Source organism: Bubalus bubalis, chromosome 2 (assembly GCF_019923935.1).
Source record: "Bubalus bubalis isolate 160015118507 breed Murrah chromosome 2, NDDB_SH_1, whole genome shotgun sequence".
Lineage (NCBI taxonomy): Eukaryota > Metazoa > Chordata > Mammalia > Artiodactyla > Bovidae > Bubalus > Bubalus bubalis.
The window spans coordinates 56,833,835-56,857,245 of record NC_059158.1 but is presented as its reverse complement, the minus strand read 5'-3'; the positions used below and the strand labels follow the sequence as shown (position 1 = coordinate 56,857,245).

General features: G+C 42.0%; 1 protein-coding gene across 10 annotated transcripts in view; it reads right to left on the bottom strand.

The window, feature by feature from the left end:
- Positions 1 to 14,395, bottom strand: part of WDR33 (WD repeat domain 33) — a 109,897-nt gene extending 95,502 nt beyond the window's left edge. For 5 of the 10 annotated variants that reach the window (XM_006061556.3, XM_025273045.2, XM_025273030.2 and 2 more), the window contains exon 1: positions 14,219 to 14,394. The gene's annotated coding sequence lies outside the window, so the exon portion shown is untranslated. Of the gene's footprint in view, positions 1 to 14,218 lie in introns of all 10 variants that reach the window. The other 5 variants (XM_006061555.3, XM_025273005.2, XM_025273011.2 and 2 more) reach the window with 3 other exon arrangements.
- Between the last annotated feature and the right edge of the window lie 9,016 nt (positions 14,396 to 23,411).

Genomic DNA, 23,411 nt, shown 5'->3' with positions numbered 1-23,411 from the left:
CATTTAAAAAAAATCAACACTGGTGAATTTTTGTGTAGCTATTTTAATACTGAAGATGAAAGAAAAAAGCAACATTTTAAACGTGCATTTTCGTGTAGCTATTTTAAAACTGAAGATGAAAGAAAAAAGCAACATTTTTGGCATGTTATGCTAGTAAAGTAATTCTCCAAGCCAGGCTTCAGCAGTACGTGAACCATGACCTTCCAGATGTTCAAGTGGTTATAGAAAAGGCAGAGGAACCAGAGATCAAATTGCCAACATCCGCTGGATCATCAAAAAAGCAAGCGAGTTCCAGAAAAACATCTATTTCTGCTTTATTGACTATGCCAAAGCCTTTGACTGTGTGGATCACAACAAACTGTGGAAAATTCTTCAAGAGATAGGAATACCAGACCACCCGACCTACCTCCTGAGAAATCTGTATGCAGGTCAAGAAGCAACAGTTAGGACAACTGGTTCCAAATAGGAAAAAGAGTATGTCTAGGCTGTATATTGTCACCCTGCTTATTTAACTTCTACACAGAGTACATTATGAGAAACGCTGGGCTGGAAGAAGCACAAGCTGGAATCAAGACTGCCAGGAGAAAATATCAATAACCTCAGATACGCAGATGACACCATCCTTATGGCAGAAAGTGAAGAACTAAAGAGCCTCTTGATGAAAGTGAGAGAGGAGAGTTAAAAAGTTGGCTTAAAGCTCAACATTCAGAAAACTAAGATCATGGCATCTGGTCCCATCACTTCATGGCAAATAGATGGGGAAGCAGTGGAAATAGTGGCTGACTTTTATTTTTTCGGGCTCTAAAATCACTGCAGATGGTGACTGCAGCCATGAAATTAAAAGACGCTTACTCCTTGGAAGGAAGGTTATGACCAACCTAAACAGCATATTAAAAGGCAGAGAGACATTACTTTGCCAACAAAGGTCCGTCTAGTCAGGCTATGGTTTTTCCAGTGGTCATGTATGGATGTGAGAGCTGGACTGTGAAGAAAGCTGAGCGCTGAAGAATTGATGCTTTTGAACTGTGGTGTTGGAGAAGACTCTTGAGAGTCCCTTGGACTGCAAGGAGATCCAACCAATCCATCCTAAAGGAGATCAGTCCTGGGTGTTCACTGGAAGGACTGATGTTGAAGCTGAAACTCCAGTACTGTGGCCACCTGATGCGAAGAGCTGACTCATTTGAAAAGACCCTGATGCTGGGAAAGATTGAGGGCAGAAGGGGATGACAGAGGCTGAGATGGCTGGATGGCATCACCAACTCAATGGACACGGGTTTGGGTAGACTCCAGGAGTTGGTAATGGACAGGGAGGCCTGGCGTGCTGCAGTTTATGGGGTCACAAAGAGTCGGACACGACTGAGGGACTGAACTGGAACTGAACCCCAACACAGAATGATTTGAGTGTTAAAAAAAAATTAAATTTAAGAAAAAAAGGATTTCAATGACCCTCCCACTTCATAATTACAGGTAAAATTCTAATATGGATATTCACTTTTTTTCTAGGAAGAAATATGTAAGTTTTATCAGATTCCTATGGGGTCCAAAAAGTATAGAAAGCACTATGTAATGATAAATCATCCCTGGAACATGTATCACATGAAAATTATCAAAAAGAGACAAATTAGTGATTTTAAATTCCCCTTGTTATTCATGCTGAAAATGACTTATCATTTACTAGGAAGCAACATCATTCAAGAAAGCAGAAACTGTGACAGTAGAAGTGATAGACTGGTGTGAGAAAAACCACCCTATTCACACACTGACAGTGCACATTCTTTGACCAAGCACTTCCATTTCATGAGTTTATCCCTACATGTGTTCACACATGCGCCAACACATATCCATAAGGTTATTCAATGGAGCACTGTTTTTAATAACAAAAGAGTGGAAACTACCCACGTCTATTAATTAGAGAACTAGTTTAACATGAAACACCCATACAATACATATTAAGCAACTATTATAAAGAAGGTAGTTCTATTTAGAATCTCCAAGATGTATTAGGTGAAAAGAAGTACAAAACAGTGTACAGACTACCACCATGGATGTGAAAAGCAACAAAAAAGGAACACACACACATCTGTAGGAAATACATTTGCTATGTGCTGTGCTTAGTCCCTCAGCCAGGTCTGACTCTGTGATCCCATGGACTGTAGCCCACCAGGATCCTCTGTCCATGGGGATTCTCCAGGCAAGAATACTAGAGTCGGTTGCTATGCCCTCCTCCAGGGGATCTCCCCAACGCAGGGATCAAATCCAGATCTCCCACACTGCAGGCGGACTCCTTACCATCTGAGCCACCAGGGAAGCCCATGAATACTGAAGTGGGTGGCCTATTCCTTCTGCAGGGGATCTTCCCAACCTAGGAATCGAACCAGGGTCTTCTGCATTGCAGGCGGTTTCTTTACCAGCTGAGCTACCAGAGAAGCCTCACATTTTCTATATATATATATATATATATAACACAAATTATCTCTGGAAAAAATCACAACGAACTGATAACTCTAGTTACTGGATAAATGAAAGAGGCTTGGAGGACAGCCACAGGGAAGAGACAGATCACTGTATATCCTCTTATACTCTTCACTTTTTTTGGCAATGAGGCTAGTGGTAAAGGACCCACCTGCCAATGCAAGAGACATAAGAGATGTGGGTTTGATCCCTGCGTTGGGAAGATCCCCTGGAGAAGGACATGGAAACCCACTCCAGTATTCTTGCCTGGAGAATCCCACAGACAAAACAGCGTGGCAGGCTACAGGCCACAGGTTCACCAAGAGTCGGACATGACTGAAGCAACTTAGCACGCATGCAGTATAAAAGTAAATGTATGAATGAACAAATGCATAAAGATAAAGTAACTTATAAAAGAAGTTACTAAGTAGGGTTATGAACATAGGCAATGAACTGGAAATGAATATTCTGGGCACGAAACTGTTGTAAAAAAACATAGCTGCAAATGAGCATTGTGGGTAGAAAATGTGGGCGGAAAAAAGAAAAACTCCTTCATATTATCAAGTATAATTTGAGAACATGACACATTATGAGGGAGGAACCTAGCTACTCCTTTGGGATGTGGCATGTTTGGATAAAAAATATCTACGAAGAGGGAATTCCCCAGCGGTCCAGTGGTCAGGACTCTTTGCTTCTACTGCAGAGGCCTCAGGTTCAGTCCCTGGTCAGGAAACTAAGATCCCACAAGCTTCCCAGCACGACCAAATAATATAATTAATTTCTAAAATATCTACCCAAAAATATTCTGTCAAATACTAGATTTAAAAGCTGAAATCATTGTTACTAAAATAGAAGTATACCAAAGTCCAAGGTGGTAATCAATTTTGAACAAAGCTAGATACAACAACTTCAAGACCACAGAATAATATGATCACTTATTTCCTGATGGAAGATCTTCCTATTTTAGACTTTTCTGGCTATGTAAACTTATAATTTTAGCTCTCTCACGAAGACAATGAACAAAAAAGCTCTTCAAAGTTACACTGAAATGTTGATGGGTTTTGGGGGGTTTTTTAAGTGGAGAAAACAACACTACACAGGTATTCAAGTGACCTGCATTCTTCCACTGTGTGACTTCGAACAAATTTAATCTCTTCAATCCTGCTTTTTTAAGAGTCTAGATCTTATGGCCTCTAAAGTTAAAATAATTCTAAAATTTCAAGATTATACAGAGAGCAGGTGAGAATTTTCCAGTTTCTCTTCAACTCATTTTTAAATTTAGCTTAACAACTAAACTGAATGTAAAAACATTTAACAAAATACACAATCATTACCAAAGGCAGAATCCTAAGCAGATGGTCCTGACTATTTCAAATTTGTCAACAGCAAGATAAAATGAAAAGCTTGAGGTTTTGGGTGCCTCCTGATTTTGGCACAGTGATTCTGCTTCTGCTTTTATTACCCACACTGGCCTACAAGCCTAACTAGTTCCTCAGTCACTGGCATTTGTGGTGTCTTTACTCTATGACACATACTGTCTTAGTTTGGTCTTTCCCTTCAAACAAATCAGTCAGAATTTCAAAAATACAGTGGTTATTAAGGCTATAATTACCGAGTTAAAAAGTAAAGTTTAAAAAAATCTCACCAATGAAACATATGTCCTTTATTTTTTATGTGAATCTCCCCTTTATAAAGGTTCAGTCTAGTTACGTAAAATTGCTTTTATTACAGCTAAAACTAAAGCTTATTAATTTCTAACTGTTAGGTAGTTAGAATAGGGAAAAGGAGTCCAAAATGGCGGTGGCTAAAAGACAAGGAAGAGAAAAGCCCGCGAAAACAGAACAGAGGAAGGTCAAAGGAAGGTCCAGGACCAGAGTGAGGACTTCAGGTAGAACAGCACTCCTGACTAAGCCGAATTTGCATGGGGCAGGCCCAGGGGGAAGAAAAAAACATATAAAAAGAGGAGCCAAAGGGCTCCCCCCGCCCCCCCCCCCCCCCCCACCGTGCTCCTGGGCGCTCTTCTCTTCACATCTTTGGATCGACGTGCCCTCACGCCTTGAAGATGGATTTTCCTGTTTTCTTCTAAATAAAATAGAGCTGATTTGTCTGAGAGCTATAACACGGTCCGTTCGAGACCTGAGAGCTATAACAAAGTCTGTCCAAGACCCGAGAGCTGTGCCACTCCAAGGGGGCTTTAATGTCCGTCACTCCAAATCTTTGCTGTGGCGAGACAAAAACCAAGGAGCATACACTCGCGTGACATAACCACAAAGGCAAACTCACTACAGCTTTCTAAACAGTCAAATTCATTTTCTTAGGCATACTCATGGACAACAATCTACATTTTTCGTTGGAAAAATCAATTGCTTGACCAATTACTAACTGCACTAAATACAGCAAATATATATATTTGTGACTCAGATTAGGTGAAGCCTTTTTAAGATACAACACCAAAAGCATAATGAACCCAAGAAAAAAATGGACAAACTGGACATCATCAAAATTACAACGTTTTTGTGCTTCAATAAAGCCATCTTTAAAGAGAAAAGACAGGGCTTCCTTGGTGGCTCAGGGGTAAAGAATTTGCTCCCAATGCAGAAGCCACGGGTTTGATCCCTGATTCAGAGGGATCACACATGTGATGGAGCAACTAACCTCATGCACCATAACTACTGAGCCTGTGCTCTAGAGCCTGGGAGCCGCAACTACTGAAACCCGTGCACTCTATAGAGCCTGTGCTGCACAACAAAAGGCACCACAATGAGAAACCTGAGGACAGCAACCAGAGGAGCCTCCCCCCACCCCCACCCCGCTTTCTGCAACTACAGAAAGCCATCTCAGCATCCAAGACCTAGAACAGACAAAAATAAACAGAAGTATAAGAAAAAAGGAAAATGAAAAGACAATCCACATCATTAGAAAAAAATCCTACAAATCATGTATCTGATAAGGGACTGGCATTTAGAATATATAAAGAACTCTCATAGCTCAATATTAAAAACACAACCAATATTTTAAATGGACAATAGCTACTTCTCTACAGATAACAAACGGTTAATAATCACATGAAAAGATGCTAAGCATCATTAGGAAAATGCAAATCAAATCACAAAGGGAAAACACTTCATACCCACTAAGGTGACTATAGTCAAAAAGAAGAAAATGACAAGGGTTGGTGAGAATGTGGAGAAATTGGAACCCTCATATACTGTTGGTAGGAATGAATACAAAATAGTGCAGCCTCTTAGGAAACCAGTTCAGAATTTCCCTAAATTCTAAGGATATAATTATAATTCTAATCCTAGGTACATTCCCACGGAGAAGGCAATGGCACCCCACTCCAGTACTCTTGCCTGGAAAATCCCATGGATGGAGGTGCCTGGAAGGCTGCAGTCCATTGGGTCGCTGAGGGTCAGACATGACTGAGTGACTTCACTTTGACTTTTCACTTTCATGCATTGGAGCAGGAAATGGCAACCCACTCCAGTGTTCTTGCCTGGAGAATCCCAGGGACGGGGCATCCTGGTGGGCTGCCGTCTATGGGGTCGCAGAGAGTCGGACACGACTGAAGTGACTCAGCATTAGCAGGTACATTCCCAAGAGAACAAAAAGCATTATTATCCACACAAAAACTTGTACACGAATGTTCATAGCAGTATTACTTGCTATAATCAAGAAGTGAAAACAACCAAACATTTTACTTACTAGGTTACCTCTTTATTATAAACAACAGAAATCAGAAAAAGCCGGGTAGAAGAGATGCACAAGGTAATGTATGGAGGAAGGGTCTCAGAGTTCTCAGAGCCCACCAGTCTTCTTGAGAATCTTCATGTGGTCACCAATCCGGAAGCTCTCCGAACCATGAGCCATGTTCTTTCAGAGTATTTATGAAGGCTTCCTAACCTGGGCATGTTTGACTAAATAACTGGCAATTAATTCAACCTCCAGCCCCCCTCCTCTCCTACAGGGTGGGACTTAAAGTTCCTTCACCCCTAGGTGCTTTCCAAAAGTCACCTCATTAACACAAACTCAGGTGTGATTTCAGGGGTCTGTCATGAATATCAAAACACCTTTATCACTCTAATCACTTAGAAAATTCCAAGAGTTTTAGGAGTTCTATGCCAGAAACCTGACAAAGACCAAATACACACTTCTTACTATAAATCACATGGGGGATGGGGGAGCACTGAACTGATATAGCATGATTTCTTGGATACACTGTTAGGAAAAAATAAGGGTCCCACACACACAAATGAGAATATAATCAACCTTAAGCACTTGTGTGCAGTAAAGGACACAATCAACAGAGTGAAAAGGCAACCTACAAAGAAAAAAAAAGGCAACCTACAGAATGGAAGAAAACATCTGCAAATCCGACAGGGGTTAATATTTAGAATAAATGAAAAACTCCTACAACTCAACAACAAAAATCAAATTACCCAAGCTTCCCTGGTGGTTCAGTGGTAAAGAATCCGCCTGCCAATGCAGAAGACACGAGTTCGATCCCTGGTCTGGGACGATCCTGTTGCCGTAGAGCAAACTAAGCCCATATGCCACAACTATTGAGGCTGTGCTCTAGAGCCCGGGAATCACAACTACTGAGCCCCTGCACTACTAAAGCCCCCAAGTCTCAGACGACCCAGCAACACGAGCAGCCACAGCAATGACAAGCCCACGCGCTACAACCAGAAGGCAGCGCCCGAAGGCCACGACTCCAGACAAGACCCAGGACAGCCAATAAATACATAAAATTATTAGAAAAAACAAAGTTCACAAGCTTTTTATAGTATGCCTCTTTTGTAAGAAACAGAAAATAAGGACGCAGACATAAACAAGCCATACTTTGGATGGGTGAGAAAGGAACAGACAGCTTAGAAACAGAAGCAAGATTTATATACTCTTTCAATATTGTATCAAGGTTTAAGCCACGTAAACATTTACTATGTTAAAAAGTAAAGAAAAAAACACACCCAATCATGAACAAAAAGCAAAAAGTCTGACTTGATAGTCAAAACTAATCAAATTGATCAAATAAACAAAAAGGTGTCATTTCAAGCAACTCTTGAACACAGTTCTTTTTTGGGGGGGCGGGGCGGCGGTGCTGGGTGTCTGCTCCTGCAGGCAGGCTTTCTTTAGTTGCAGTGATGGGGGCAGCGGTGGGCTGCTCTCTGGCTGGGGTGTGCAGGCTTCTCACCGCAGTGGCTTCTCTTGTTGCCGAGCCCAGGCTCTAGATCACACGGACTTAGCTGCCCATAGCACGTGGGATCTCTCCAGCCTGGGGACTGAGCCAGTGTCCCCAGAACTGGCGGAAGGACTCTCAACCACTGGCCTACCAGGGGACGTCCGCTAACTGCTTATTTTCAGTGGAATACAGTCTAAGGAAAAAGGACTGAAAAGAAATCAACTGCACTCAGTTGAATCTACTTTCTTTGTAACAAATCCTAATAATAATGCTCACTTTAAACTACCCCTGGAGGATTCATGTCAATGTATGGCAAAACCAATACAATATTGTAAAGTAATTAGCCTCCAATTAAATAAATTTATATAAATAATAAAAACTAAAATAAATAAAAAATAATAATAAATTGGAATTCAAAATACTAATATAAACAGATGGTTTCTGAAAACATATTTTCTAGCCCTGTCCAATGCAGGAAGCCTAGAACACAGACACTCTAATAACAGTATATATATTACCAAGCACCCAAATCTTAAATTTATAAATATCATTTTCTATCAAAAGAAAATAAGACTTTTTGGAGAAATAGAAAAACATAAAAAACAAAAAAGGAAAACAGAGAAAGACATGGGTTATTTTGTTCTGCTAAAAAAAAAAAAACAAGAAAAACGCTCTCAAAGATTAATTAGGTTCAGCCAAAAGGGACACAAGAGAGAATTCCCTGGTGAACACAGATCTTCCACTGCAGGGGGCATGGGTTCTATCCCTGATCTTGGAATAAGTCACGTGGCATGACAAAAAAAAAAAAAAAAAACCACAGGGTGGGGGTGGGGATACAAGAACCAGCTTAAAGAGGGACTCACACTGGCCAAGTCTGCAACAACTTAAGCATGGAAAACAATAACAACTACAACTAACACATTAAAAAAAAAAAAAGGTAATACTTCAAAAATCCAGAGAAAACAAAACTAGTAGACTAGACTCTTAAAGAAAAGTTAGTCGTTAAAGAAAGAAAGGCCATAGAAACGACTGAACAACCAAAGACTAAAGAGGGCTTCCCTGGTGGCTCAGTGGTAAAGAAATCTGCCTGCCAATGCAAGAGACACAGGTTGACCCCTGATCTGGGAAGACCCCACATGCCTCAGAGCACTAAGTCCACGTGCCACAACTACTGAGCCTGTGCTCTAGAGCCCAGGAGACGCACCTAGGAAAAAGCTCACTCAGCAACGAAGACCCAGCATACTCAAAAATGAATAAATTTTTTTAAGTTTAAAAAAATTATAAAGACTAAAGAAACATGACAATTAAATACAACGTTCAATTCTAGACTGGAACCTAAATCACAGAGGGAAAAAACTCTGTAAGGGATGGTATTGAGACAACTGGAGAAACTGGAATATGAAATCTGAATATCAGATATTGTACCTAGTTACAGTTCAGTTCAGTCGCTCAGTCGTGTCCGGCTCTTTGCGACCCCATGGACTGCAGGGGGCTGCAGGCTTCCCCTGGACTGCCAGGCTTCCCTGTCCATCCCCAATTCCCAAAGCTTGCTCAAAACTCCAGTCGGTAGAATCTATTAATATTCTGGGTATTTAAGAGAATGGTGTTCTTACGGGAAAGATGCACAGTGGCTATCAAGGACTCCAGATGTTTCAGGAAAAAGCACATGGAATAGGCGGAATTCCCTGCCAGTCAGCTGCAACTCCTGAGCCCAAGGGCTACAACTATCGAAGCCCGCATGCCCAGAGCCCGTGCTATGCAAGAAGAAAAGCCACCGCAATGAGAAGCCTGTGCACCACGACTAGAAAGGAGCCCCTGCTTGCCACACTGGAGAAAGTTCACGTACAGCAACAAAGACCCAGATCATCAAAAAACGTTAAGTAAATAAAATTTTAAAAACTATAAAGGAGGGGGAAGCACTTTTTTTATTAACAGAAAACAGCCAAGAAATAACAGAGCCGTGAGGAGAATTTTTATAGAAAGTTCACTTATTCAATTTTTATAACTCCAAATTAAATGACTAGGCCAAAAATCATCAACCATTAGGTGACACGGGAAAATGTACCTTTTCAATGAAGAAATTCAATGGACACCACACCAACCAAGTAAATTTAGCACTGGAAACAGTGGGGCAAACATCTGGAAGTCCTCACCACCTTATTAATAGATCACTAGAAAGAGGAGAACCAGAATTCTGTTTTTCCTGATGCAATACAATGTAAATTACATACTACCATCTAGGAAGTATTTGTGCCAAAAATACTGACCCAAATTTAATTAAATCTCTCTAGATCTTTCAATTTATAGGAAATTTAAAAATAGAGAAATAAGTTAAATGACATTTTAAGCATTCAGTCAGAAAATCCCAAATATGGCATATTCTTTAAAAAGTCCATGCCAGAGACAACATTAATTGAAAGTGAAGTCGCTCAGGTGTCCAACCCTTCGCGACCCCGTGGACCCCAAGCTCCTCCGTCCATGGGATTCTCCAGGCAAGAATACTGGAGTGGGCTGCCATTTCCTTCTCCAGGGGATCTTCCCAACCCAGGGTTAACGTTAACTGACTAAAGCATTCAGCCGGAGGCTAGTTTGCAATAAAAATATATAAAGTGTAGAAAAATGGCATTAGTTTAGAGAGGTATTTAGGGAACAAATACGGAGAAGGCAATGGCACCCCACTCCAGTACTCTTGCCTGGGAAAATCCCACAGACGGAGGAGCCTGGTAGGCTGCAGTCCATGGGGTCGCTAAAGGTCGGACAGAACTGAGCGACTTCACTTTCACACACTGGAGAAGGAAATGGCAACCCACTCCAGTGTTCTTGCCTGGAGAATCCCAGGGACAGGGGAGCCTGGTGGGCTACCGTCTATGGGGTCGCAGAGTCAGACACGACTGAAGCGACTTAGCAGCAGCAGCAGGGAACAAATAGCATGATATCAGCATTTACTTTCAACTGGTTGTTGAGGGGAGAGGTATGCTGAGAGTTAAAGCAAAATGGTCAAAATGTTAGTAACAGATAAATCTAAATGAAAGGCAATAGGTGTTCACTGCATTCTTCTTTCAGCTTTTCTGGATGTTTGCGATTTATCCCAACACACAAAGAAAAAAAAGTTACCAGAATAACCTACACACAAATAAAGGGAAATTGCTCCTAAACCGTATCTTACTAAGTGGGGACAGTAAACAGAGCAGGTGGTTATATTACAAAGTCAGCCTTAAAGCACAGCTGTGCGTTTGTCAACCCACCCAAGGACCTGCTCAAAAGGTAAGGCACAGTGTCAGGTGCTAAAGTAATAGACGGCAGTCACACAGACCTCAGGTTAACCAGAGGCACAGATGAAAATAAACAAATATTCACTGAAGACCTCACTAATGAGACAAGACGTAGCTGGACTTTGAGAAATGGACAGGATATGCAGTATGAAAGGAGGGGGATGGGCAAACAGGTCACCAGTAAGGGCAAAGGAGCAGAAATAAACCCAGTCTGTGTGAAATACAGATCTCAGGAAAGTCATGATGAGAATTTTTGTAGAAAAATCATTCACTCAATTTTTATAATGCTTTAGGCTTTATGAGCACACAAAATATATAAGGCCCTATAGCATCTGCCTTCTAAGAGCTGACAAAGTTGTGGAGAAGTTATGCTCCAATCAAAATACATTAAATAGGACTTCCCTGGTGGTCCAGTGGTTGGGAATCTGCCTGCCAATTCAGGGGACCCGGGTTCCATCCCTGGTCCCAGAAGATGCTACATGCCATGAGACAACTGAGCCCTTGCGCCACAACTGAGGCCTGCGCACCCTAGAGCCCAGTGCTCTGCAAACCACAACTAGAGAAAACCCACATGCCCAGAGTAGTCAAAAATAATTAAGTAAATTTTACAAATACATTAAGAAGAGATATACACAAAACTCTTTAATAACACAGGGAAGGGAGTATTTACTTTACCAGAGGAATGAGGTTGATCCAATCTTTGTTTCCAACAAAGACGTCGGAGTTAATTTTTTAAAAAGTAAAAATGGGGAAGGGAGAAATGGACAAAATGGATGAAGGGGGTCAAAAGATACAAATTTCCAATTCTAAACTAAGTTAAACATAGCAACTACAGTTAACACTATATTGCATATTTAAATTTTCTAAATGAGTAGATCTTAAAAGTTCTCATAACAAAAAGAAATTATAACTGTATGGTGATGGACTTATTGTGGTGATTATTCTGCAATATATACTAATAGTGAAGCATTATTGTACATATGTACACCTAAAACTAACATCTCAATTTAAAAATAAAAGGACTTCATCAAATTCAAGTCACAAAAGAAAAATGCCAAAATTTGCTGCTTACTATGTACTAGACACTTTTTTTTTTATCTTGGAGATAAGTACTATAACTAACATTTTTAAACTGAAGTTCAGCATGTAAGGGCCCAAATGTAAAAAAACTAGGTAGTGGTGAGACCAGTAGACAGACCTTCAAACGTAGTCTACCTACTGCTAAAACCCATAGCCTTTCCAATACTACCTAGATCTTAGAAAATAACAAGCACTCAATTATGATTATAAGGTACTATACAAACATTATAAAGTCAGTCACTACCAGAAAATACTAAAATGTTCTAAGGCCAGAAAGGATGAGAGTAATGTAAAGATTTTCCAATACAATGCCATATATGAATCTCAGAGAAACTTTCACTAATTTAAAAGAAAAAAACAATCTCTTACAAGCAAAAGTTACAACACAAATAAAATCCTGGAATAATGTTTGGCAGAAAACTAGGACAATTTGGAATCTTATAAAACAAATCTGGAATACTGAAACAACTGGTGAGCTGGACAACTAAATATACTTTGATAACGAAGATTTCTAATCTTCGGGCTCTAATTAATACTACTTTATCTAAAAGTCCTATTTTTTGCTAAGCAACCTCAAAAGGATTACATAAACAGATTCTTAGGTGAAAAGCTTTCATTAATATCTTTGTCAAAATATTTGTGACAGTTATAAAACTTTACATTGCCTTACTTTCTTCATTCTTATTCTGAAATATGAAATAGTTTCAGCATCAATTAACATTTTTCCCTAAGTAGTGTGAAAAGTATACAGAACTTGTTACTTAGCATGCAGAGCTCTGAATAAGCACCTTAAATGGTTACTAAAAGTGTAATTAAAGCCTTAGGTCAGGGTAAAATTGATGGCAAAATCTGCGTTTTAATATTTTTCACTAACCAAAGAATACAAGTTAAGCCATCAACTTCAGAGATAAGGATTTATCTTTTTCCTAAAGCATTGTGATTTAAGGCCAACTTTCTACTAAAATTCTTCCCCTAAATACCAAAAGTTAAAAATTTTCTCTAAACTTCAAGAAAAAAGGCCAAACACAGAAAGTAAGGCCTCAACATAAATACAAATCGATACAGTATTTTGTCTTCTTCTAGGCAAGGAAACCAATTAAAAAGTGCAAAAGTACTTTATGGTAATAAGAGAGGCCAAATGCAATTAAGATTAGCTGGGAAAAAATGCCATCGGGGAACAACGAACACGCTTCTGTTTAACTAAAAGTTTTTGTTTGAATTAAATAGGTCTACCTCTGCAGCACATTCACAGGCAAAAAATACTGCGTGTGCTAGATCTCCAAAGGGTACTTCAAAAAAGTCCACTCGGGCTTCGTAAGAGGTATTCCTTTTACACAGGCTTTTTGTTCATTTTCTAGTCTTCCAAAGTTCCCGGAACACTCAACATAATGTCATCTGAGTAGAAAATACTTCAAATCATTCATGACAGGTCTTCTAGAAATAATCCATGCATTTCTGATTTGATTTAAACATGTTCAACTACTGAATTCCCTATCGACCCGCCTCTTCCTTTCTCCGGAAGGACCACCAATTACAAGGGTTTACATGCACATATCAACAGTTTTTATATTTCCTCAAAAAAAAAAAAGAATGCCTTCTGTGATCCTAAGTATCTAACTGCCAGAACTCAAAATCAGAAATGTGCAGGGAGTTACTAACGGCCCCTTGCAGAGAGCACGATCTAAACCAAACAAAACAATAAAGCTATTCCGCAGGAGCAGGGGTTTTTTGCCTATCTAGCTGTGGACTTATACCTGTTAAAATTACAGACTTTAGGTCACGATAAAAACGAGGCTAACTAAACCTTCGCCGTTTTATAGGTTTCGTATTAACTAACTTCCCATGACCTCTTCAACCAACCACTCAAACCATTCAATTCTCGGCCCAACCCCTTCCACTCCCGCCCCCAATTTCAGTTTTAAGGCGCTTCACTCCTCCAAACTTCAGTGTTTTCCGCGGCCTACCCTACCTACGTCTTCGCGTCGCCACAGGTCCCAAGTCAGGGCCTTAGCCTTACCATGTCCGCACTTCCTGGTCTGCCTCAAGCTGCTAGCCCCCTCCCGTAAGGCCCAAACCCGCCTCAAAGAGCCCTCGGGAGGTCGATCCTCCCAGCTCTTCCAGCTCGTCCACAGGCACCCCTGAGGTCCCCAAAGCACGCAACGGCCGAGCACGAAAATGGCGGAGTGCGGCCGCCTGCTGCAGGTGAGCGGTCCCATGCCGCCGCCGCACTCACCCTCGGGCGCTGATGAGAGGTCCTAACGACTGGCGAGCGATATGTTCCTCTTCACAGTCAGGACTGTCTCTCCCGTCGGGCCCCCTCCCTCCTCCCCTCTCAATCCCACTCCTCCAAAAGAGCAGCCGCCATCTTCCCCTATGAGCCACCGAGCGCACGTCCGTGTGTCATCACGCACCGGCGTACGCTTCTACGTCACGCGCGCCTGGGCCGAAAGGCTCCGTAGGGCTAACTCTGCGCATGTGCCTAGCTGAGAGGCGGGGCCTGACCGGAACCTCACGCGGCCTCTAGGAGCGACTTCTTTGTTCCGGCTGAGAGGAGGTCCGCACTCCTTGGGGAGCAGGAACTAGGGGAGGTGGTGCCGCCGTACTTTCTTCACCCTGTGAGCTAACCCTGGTGCTCTTAGAAATACCCCTTTTTGGAAAATTTGAATGAGAAATTTGTTCGTGGGCGGTACTGCAGTTGCTAATATGTTTATTCATCCGTGGAATTAGGGGGTCTGGCTGACAATATCTTAAGAATTTGAAGAAACGCACCGAGCTGAGTCAAGCACGTTTGTGTCGTTTGTACATTCCCAGTGCCTCTTAAAGTAGCTCCTTTCTAAATGAGAGTGGATACTGAGTCATAAAACTTGAGCCCTAGGGTACAACCAGTTTAGAAATCTGTATCCACAGTGTCTATTAAAGCTAAGCATACACTCAGCCTAAAACGCAGCAGTTCCCCTGCAAGAGAACTGAGTGCATGTGTCCACAAAAGGTTTACATGAGAATGTTCATAGCAGCTTTATTTGTAATAGAGCTTTCCTGGTGATTCAGACAGTAGAGAATCCACCTGCATGCAGGAGACCTGAGTTCAATCCCTGGGTCTGGAAGATCCCCTGGAGAAGGGAATGGGTACTTGTCCCAGTAGTCTTGCCTGGAGATTTCTGTGGACAGAGGAACCTGTGTACCAGAAAATAAGTTGTGGTGTGGTCATGCCATTGATAGGGACAGAGTCAAGAGACAAGTGTGCTCAGTCACTCAGTGGTATGGACTTTGCAGTCCCAAGGACAATAGCCGGACAGGCTCCTCTGTCAGCGGAATTTTCACAGTAAGAACTGTGGAGTAGGTTGCCATTTCCATTTCCTTTTCCAGGGGATCTTACTCACCCAGGGATGGAACCCTTGTCTCTTGCCTCTCCTGCATTGGCAGGTGGATTCTTTGCCACTGCGCAACCATGTAGGTGATTAAATAGTTAATCCCACTAGAGAATTTTAAGTAGAAAAAATAGGGGAGACCCCTGTTAGTTAATGATTACTAAAGAGAGTTGGTTTGCTTAGCAACAAAACCATGCTACAGAAGCGGGAGACAGGCCTGAAAGCAATAAAACAATGGTGGCATGAGACCCACATCCTACCTAGTGAGCCCAGTAAATTAATGATCTCTAGGACATGCTCTCTGCACATATAAAAAACAATAATTTGTGGACCTAGCTGGACTATGTAGGGATAAGAAAACCCATGCCCAACCGGCAGAAGGAGCGGATAATGAAAGCATAACTTGTACTCAAGACAAAGTTCTTCTCCCCCTCCCCACTTTTCCTTTGATTATAAAACTGTAGCCCACTAAGTTCTCAGGGACGGCATCCCCTTGCCCGCCTGTTGTTAACCTCAGGAGCATCCTGTTCTAATCAAGTCACTTCTCATCTTCCACTTTGCCTCTTGCTGAATTCTTTGTACTGAGACATAAAGGACTGTGGCACTTCAGAGCCCCTGAAACGAGACCTAACAGTTTGAAAAGCAATTAACCAAGCTGATGCAAGTGATTTTACAGTGCTTGATTTAGATATTTTGAGTATTTTGGCTGTCTTTCTCATGGTATAATGTTGATGGTTCTCGATTACTGCAACTGGTCTACCTGACCATGCAGCATCACGCAGCAAGAAAAAATCTCCAGCATGAAACTTGGCCAACCACTTTGACATGTTCGATCAGTCACAGCACCTTCACCAGACGATGCAGAAATCTTTTTTTTTTTGGCATTTCAGTTGTGCTTTTACCTTTGTTGAAATAATAAAGCATAATATGCCAAAAAATGTTGCTTTTTTCCTTCCATCTTCAGTATTAAAATGGCTACACAAAACTCACTAATTTTGATTTATTTTAATGCAAGGCTAATATGATGGCTATCACAATATAACCTCACAAAATTGTTTCAAATGAAGTTAAAGACAACTAAGCACTACTAGAGCCAACTTACGGAAAAAAACGAAATTAATTTCTTGGCCAACCCAATACATACCTTACTTATAAAATTATTTTTTTTTTCTTGGTAAAAAGTGCTAACCATCATTTGACAATGCACAAACTTGGAAGCAACAAGCAAAGATTTAGGAAATCTACACTACTCCAGACTAGTGTTAAAAAACAAAATTGAGTAAATTTTAAAAGATTTTGATTGACTTTATTTAATGATTCGTGAATCAGGCAGCACCCAATCTAACAGATGGAAAGGTGCTCCAAGGAGAGTATAGGCAGAAGGGACAAGGACGTTCTCCTAACAAAAAGTAGAATGGTGGCAAAGTCACTTTCCTTTATGGGATGAGATCTATCAAGTAGGTTACTACTTAACTAGAGCCGTTTATGCGATTCTTGGTTGACTGACTTAGGATTGCATTCCCGGGACAGCCAAAAGTATAATTAAATCTCAGTTTGGTGCTGTGAAACTTAGCATAAGTGACTCCATTTGAGTCCCATGGGGCCTGTTGTCTTGTTTTTATCAATTTCCCCCTTTCAGTGAGATGCTCAGGCTAACTGAGATGTGATCAAAGGAATTGGCATTACTCCCAGCTATTGCTCTGAAGTTCTCTACGTTTTTGCTGAATCTCTCTGTGGTGTCTACAGGCCGCAACGTCAGATTCACATACTTTAAGCCAGTCATTCTTGTCATTCCTTTTCTGATGCTCTGGTTTTAGGGAGATCTTTTGCTAGCTCATTAGTGGCTGCAAACATGCATTTGAAGATTTTCAGAGAACATTGAGCCCTGGGGAGACTACTATGATTACCACAAGCAGGATAATTCCCAATACCTGTCATGTACTTTGGAGCTGCAGCCCCCAAGACCCAAATCAATCAGAATCAAATAAGTCAAAGAAAGACCACATTGAAAGGATCATTTTCTTAAGATAACTGGTTTGTTCGCTGATCTTATATAGCCGAATCATAGCTTCTTCAGAAGCATCAGTCCAAGTGCAACAAGTCACATTAGCCCTAACACAAATTCCTCCTTACTCAAGAGATAATCAAGGATTATTCTAGTATCAAAAACCATTTCTGCCATAGAGTCTAGGGATTTTTATCAGACAGCTATGGCTTTAGCAGCAGATTCTATAATATCTTCAAGAGTTGAGGAAAGGTTCCTGGTCACAACCTCATTTGCACTTACCCGTAGCCAAGGGAGTAGGAACCTGCCATCGGAAGTGAATATGAATCATAAGTGCCTTCTGGTAATTGCCATTTGGGTCTGTGGCTCAGAAGTGAAAAAAATTATGGCCATGGAGCTCAGTAAAATTTAAGGGTGTTAAAGGAGCTTCCCAGGTGGCGCAGTGGTGAAGAATCCACCTACCAATGCAGGAGACACAGATGCAGGTTTGATCCCTGGGTCAGGAAGATCTCCTGGAAAAGGAAATGGCAACCCACTCCGGTATTCTTGCCTGGAAAATCCCTGGACAGAGGAGCCTAGTTGGCTACAGTCCATGGCGTCACAAAGAGTCAGACATAACTGAGCATGCACCCACAAAATGCACAGGCAGTTCTTTTAATCCATTCTGATGGTCTGTGTCTTGTAACTGATATATTTAGACCATTCATATTTAAAGTGTTATTGAGATAATTGGATTAATGTATACCATATTTGTAACTATTTTCTATCCTTTGCCCTTGTTCTCCCTTGTCTGTGCTACTGTTCACACCCCTTGAGCTGAGTGGCCACAGGAAACTTTAAAACAGCTCTGACTTCCTAATTATCACTCTTAAAAGTCAGTGTTTTCCCCATGATCTGCAAAGTACAAACCTGAGAATTATGAAAAACAACAAGAATAAGGCTTGATTGTAAATCATGAAGAAGACCCAAGGGTTTTGAGACAAAAATGGGGAGAGGGGTTGAGAGAGGGGATGAATCTGTTGGGGCTGAGAGAGGGGATGAACCTGTTGCACTCGATAAGAGCATGCCTGCTGCGTGCCTGAAGGGGACAGGACAAGGACTTCCGTCTACGGACAACAGCCAAAAACTACCCACTTTTGTGGGAAACTGCAGAGCAGCGGGAGGGAATGCTGTATCTCTGGGTGCCCATTTTGCTCCAGTATCACAGAGGTCACACCTACACATGTGTATCTCATTGAAACAGGGCTCATACAAGTTCCAGCCTGGAAAGAACATAGACACTGACTACGTCTCTAGGAAGCGCTATTCACTCAGGCTAGCATTCACCTCTTAGACCCCAAGGGAGTGGCTGGATCCTAACCTGAGGATGACTTGGTTGGCCCAATGGTTATGTGTCCAACCAAACCCTGGCAGGTGATGAGGGAACCGTAACAACAAGGTTACTCCTTGTGCCCGCCTCATAGGCAGGGTTCCCAAGGGTAGAGACTGGGATGAACATGCCCCTAAAGGCAGTGTTGCTGGCAATGCTACTTGGCTCTTGGCTAGAAGAATGGGGGCTTTACCAGGGCAGGCCCCTGGGGATGTGACTTAAGGTAGGGGAAGCAGTGCGTCCAAAAACGGGGTTACTATTATTCTAGTGCTGGGTCCTGTGGCCGCCATGGGGGTTCTCTGACCAAAGAAGCCCTAGGTATTGAGGCCAGAGCTTCCCCCATAGCAGTGTTTTATACTCAGCCCCTTGACCCGTTGTCTCTACTACAATGTTGAGTGTTGCAAATCAGTCCAGATCTCGGGTAAAGCCCATACGTGTTCCTGAAACCCTCAACTTGAAGGAAGCTGGGCTTGTGCTGCCAAGCTCCTGGCACATGCTGGCCCCCAGTGCCTTTCGTGGGGTTGAGGGGCAGAGTCTGCCCAGGTAATTGCTCATGGAACACTTGGATGAGGTCAGTCCTCGGATAGAGAACTGGGCTTCAAGTGCTGTCCTCCAGTTCCCAACCTCTACAGGCGACACAGGCCCTGTTTGGCCTGCTTCTGGGATGCAGCTCTTGAATACAGGAGCCAAGAACCACTGCAGGCGCATGGGACTGCCCCGAGCAAAGGTCCTGCAGAGAACACATGCGCAGAGGGCACCCGAGGATGGGAGGCAGCACAAGCGCAGTTCACCTCAGACTCTCTAGTGCTTCCCAATGTCCTGGGGTCTAAGAGCTGGAGATGTTTGCCTTAAGGGTAATGAGCATATTGGCAAGGCAGTGGCCTTTCTCCCCAGGCCAGGCCCCAGAGCTGTGGGGGAACTAAACTGTACAAGAAAGAGTCCTCAGTCCCCACCCAGCAGAGAGGGAACTCAAAAACAGGTTTCCTGGTTCAGCACCCCTAAGCAAAGTGGCAACTTTGGGATCACCAACTGTGTGTCCTTCTGCCCTTTCCCTTGGTGCCCACACCATCAAGATGCTGCTGGTGGGGAGGCCAACTGAAGTGGCAGCCAGGCAGGCAGGGAGGGACATGTGTTCCACATGTGTCTGTGAGAGGGTAGGAGCCTGACTTTAAATGGTACTAAATAGCACACACAGGTGTCCTAATCACAGAGAAAAGCCATTGCAAACTCAAGAATGACACAATGACCTAAACTCACCCCATAGATCAACATAACCTCAGCACTTAAAACTCTCCTACCTTTGGATTCAGTGAAACCGAGCTCAGGCTGAGTTCTGGTCTCTCTCCCTTACTGCAGGAATCTTGAATGACATCTTCCTTGCCTATTTAACATTCTTGGGTGCAGTTTTTGTTTTGACAATAGTAAAATGTAGGCCTTATAGCAATATAGTCTTTTACTCTATTTTTTATGTTTTAGTTGTCATATGTATAACATCAACGTGAACTGAACCCCACCCTCTGAGATTATGGTATAATTTTTTTTTCATGCAAAAGTTATATACATATATTAAAAGAATTTAAGAGGAGAAAATAATAGACTATCACATTTATCCAGATACTACCACTTCTGTGCCTCTTCCTTTATCCCTGAAGTTCCAGATTCGGCACTCTTGTGTGTTTTCACTTTAATCTGAAGAAATCCCTTTGATATTGTTTTATATCTAGTTGCCTGATGGTTAATGCCTCTAGGCTTTTTTTCGTCTTCATCACCCTTTGTTCTGCCTTCAATTGTAAGTATATCTTTGCAGCATATAATGTCCTGGATTGGTAGTTTTTTCTTCCAGTATTTTAAATATATTTTCTGGCCCCTGTTTCCTGATAAATTGCAGGCCTTTGAATTGACATTCTTTTACATATAGTGTGTCATTTTTCTCTGACTTCTTTCAAGATTTTTCTTCACCTTTGATTTTTAGCAGATTAATTATGACATGTTAGGTTCAGCGTTTTCTGAGGTTCCAAAATCTATGTTTTACAAATTGTGAAGTTTTTGCCATTTTCCCTTACGTATTTTCTTCTATGCTAACTTCCTTCCTTCAGTGGAATGGAAATTATACCTTATTTTTTAACTGAAGTACAGTTGCTTTACAATATCACATTAGTTTCACATGTAAAGTATCAGTTCAGTTCAGTTCAATTGGTCAGTCGTGTCCAACTCTTCACGACCCCATAGACTGCAGCACTCCAGGCTTCCCTGTCCATCACCAACTCCCAAAGCTTGCTCAAACTCATGTCCATAGAGTTGGTGATGCCATCCAACCATCTCACCCTCTGTCATCCCTTTCTCCTCCTGCCTTCAATCTTTCTCAGCATCAGGGTTTTTTCTAAGAAGTCAGTTCTTCATATCAGGTGGCAAAATATTGGCATTTCAGCTTCAGCATCAGTCCTTCCAATGAATATTCAGGACTGAATTCCTTTAAGATTGACTGGTTTGACCTCCTTGCAGTCCAGGGGACTCTTGAGAGTCTTCTTCAACACCACAGTTCAAAAGCATCAATTCTTCTGCGCTGAGTTTTCTTTAGAGTCCAACTCTCACATCCATATATGACCACTGGAAAAACCATAGCTTTGACTAGACAGACCTTTGTCAGCAAAGTAATGTCTCTGTTTTTTTAATATGCTGTCTAGGTTGCCCATAGCTTTTCTTCCAAGGAGCAAGCATTTTTTTTTAATTTCATGGCTACAATCACCATTTACAGTGATTTTGGAGCCCAGGAAAATAAAGTCTATCACTGTTTCCACTGTTTCCCCATCTATTTGCCATGAGGTGATGGGACTGGATGCCATGATCTTTGTTCTTTGAATGTTGAGTTTTAAGCCAACTTTTTCACTCTCCTCTTTCACTTTCATCAAGAGGCTCTTCAGATCTTCTTTGCTTTCTTCCATAAGAATAGTGCCATCTGCATATCTGAGGTTATTGATATTTCTCCCAGCAATCTTGATTTCAGCTTGTGCTTCATCCAGCCCAACGTTTCTCATGATGTACTCTGCATATAAGTTAAATAAACAGGGTGAGAATATACAGCCTTGACGTACTCCTTTCCCTATTTGAAATCAATCTGTTGTTCTATGTCCAGTTCTAACTGTTGCTTCCTGACCTGCTTACATATTTCTCAAGAGGCAGGCAGGTCAGGTGGTCTGGTATTCCCATCTCTTTCAGAATTTTCCACAGTTTGTTGTGATCCACACAGTTAAAGGCTTTGGCATAGTCAAAAAAGCAGAAGTAGATGTTTTTCTGAAACTCTCTTGCTTTTTCAATGATCCAGTGGATATTGGCAATTTGATCTCTAGTTCCTCTGCCTTTTCTAAATCCAGCTTGAACATCTGGAAGTTCACAGTTCACGTACTGTTGAAGCCTCGCTTGAAGAATTTTGAGTATCACTTTGCTAGCGTGTGACATGAGTACAATTGTGTGGATGTTTGAGCATTCTTTGGCATTGCCTTTCTTTGGGATTGGAATGAAAACTGACCTTTTCCAGTCCTGTGGCCACTGCCGAGTTTTCCAAATTTGCTGGCATGTTGAGTGCAGCACTTTCATAGCATCATCTTTTAGGATTTGAAATGGCTCAACTGGAATTCCATCACCTCCACGAGCTTTGTTCATAGTGATTCTTCCTAAGGCCCAGTTGACTTTGCATTGCAGAATATCTGGCCCTAGGTGGGTGATCATACCATCGTGATTATCTGGGTCATGAAGATCTTTTTTGTATAGTTCTTCTGTGTATTCTTGCCACCTCTTCTTAATAACTTCTGCTTCTGTTAGGTCCATACCATTTCTGTCCTTTATTGAGCCCATCTTTGCATGAAATATTCCCCTGGTATCTCTAATTTTCTTAAAGAGATCTCTAGTCTTTCCCATTATATTGTTTTCCTCTATTTCTTTGCACTGATCACTGAGGAAGGCTTTCTTATCTCCAATACTTTGGCCACCTGATGCAAAGAAATGACTCATTTGAAAATATCCTGATGCTGGGAAAGATTGAAGGTGGGAGGAGAAGGGGATGACAGAAGATGAGCTGGTTGGATGGCATCACCGACTCAGTGGACATGAGTTTGAGTAAACTCCAGGAGGTGGTGATGGACAGGGAGGCCTAGAGTGCCGCAGTCTGTGGGGTCGCAAAGAGTCGGACACAACTGAGAGACTGAACTGAACTGAACTGAACTGAGAGGAAGAGCATGTTTGGGTTTATACAGGACCCACATGTCACTACAGAACCATCCTAGGTGGCTGTGCATGATCCAGATACACCACAGGTTACTCCTGAGAAAGTAGTACCCTTGTGGATTGGATAAAAGGCACGGTAAAATGTGCGGATCTTGAGAAAGGGGACTATCGGACTCTGCCTATGAGTGCCGAGTGGTCCATCTCAGATGAAGCAGCTGATATCCTTTGCTTGCTGGACTAGCTTTATGATGGTCACAGTTTCAACGCACAGAGTATGCCACTTTTCTAGGGCATGGCAAGTGCTGTGATTATCTAGGGCAAGTACCCCTATTGCATGGGCTCATCATGTAGACTTACAGCTGCAAAAGCAAACAAAGGCCCCCAAATGAGTTCCTGGATTTTTGAAAAATATTGATTTATTTATTTGGCTATGCCGAGTCTCAGGTGTGGCTCGCTGGATGTT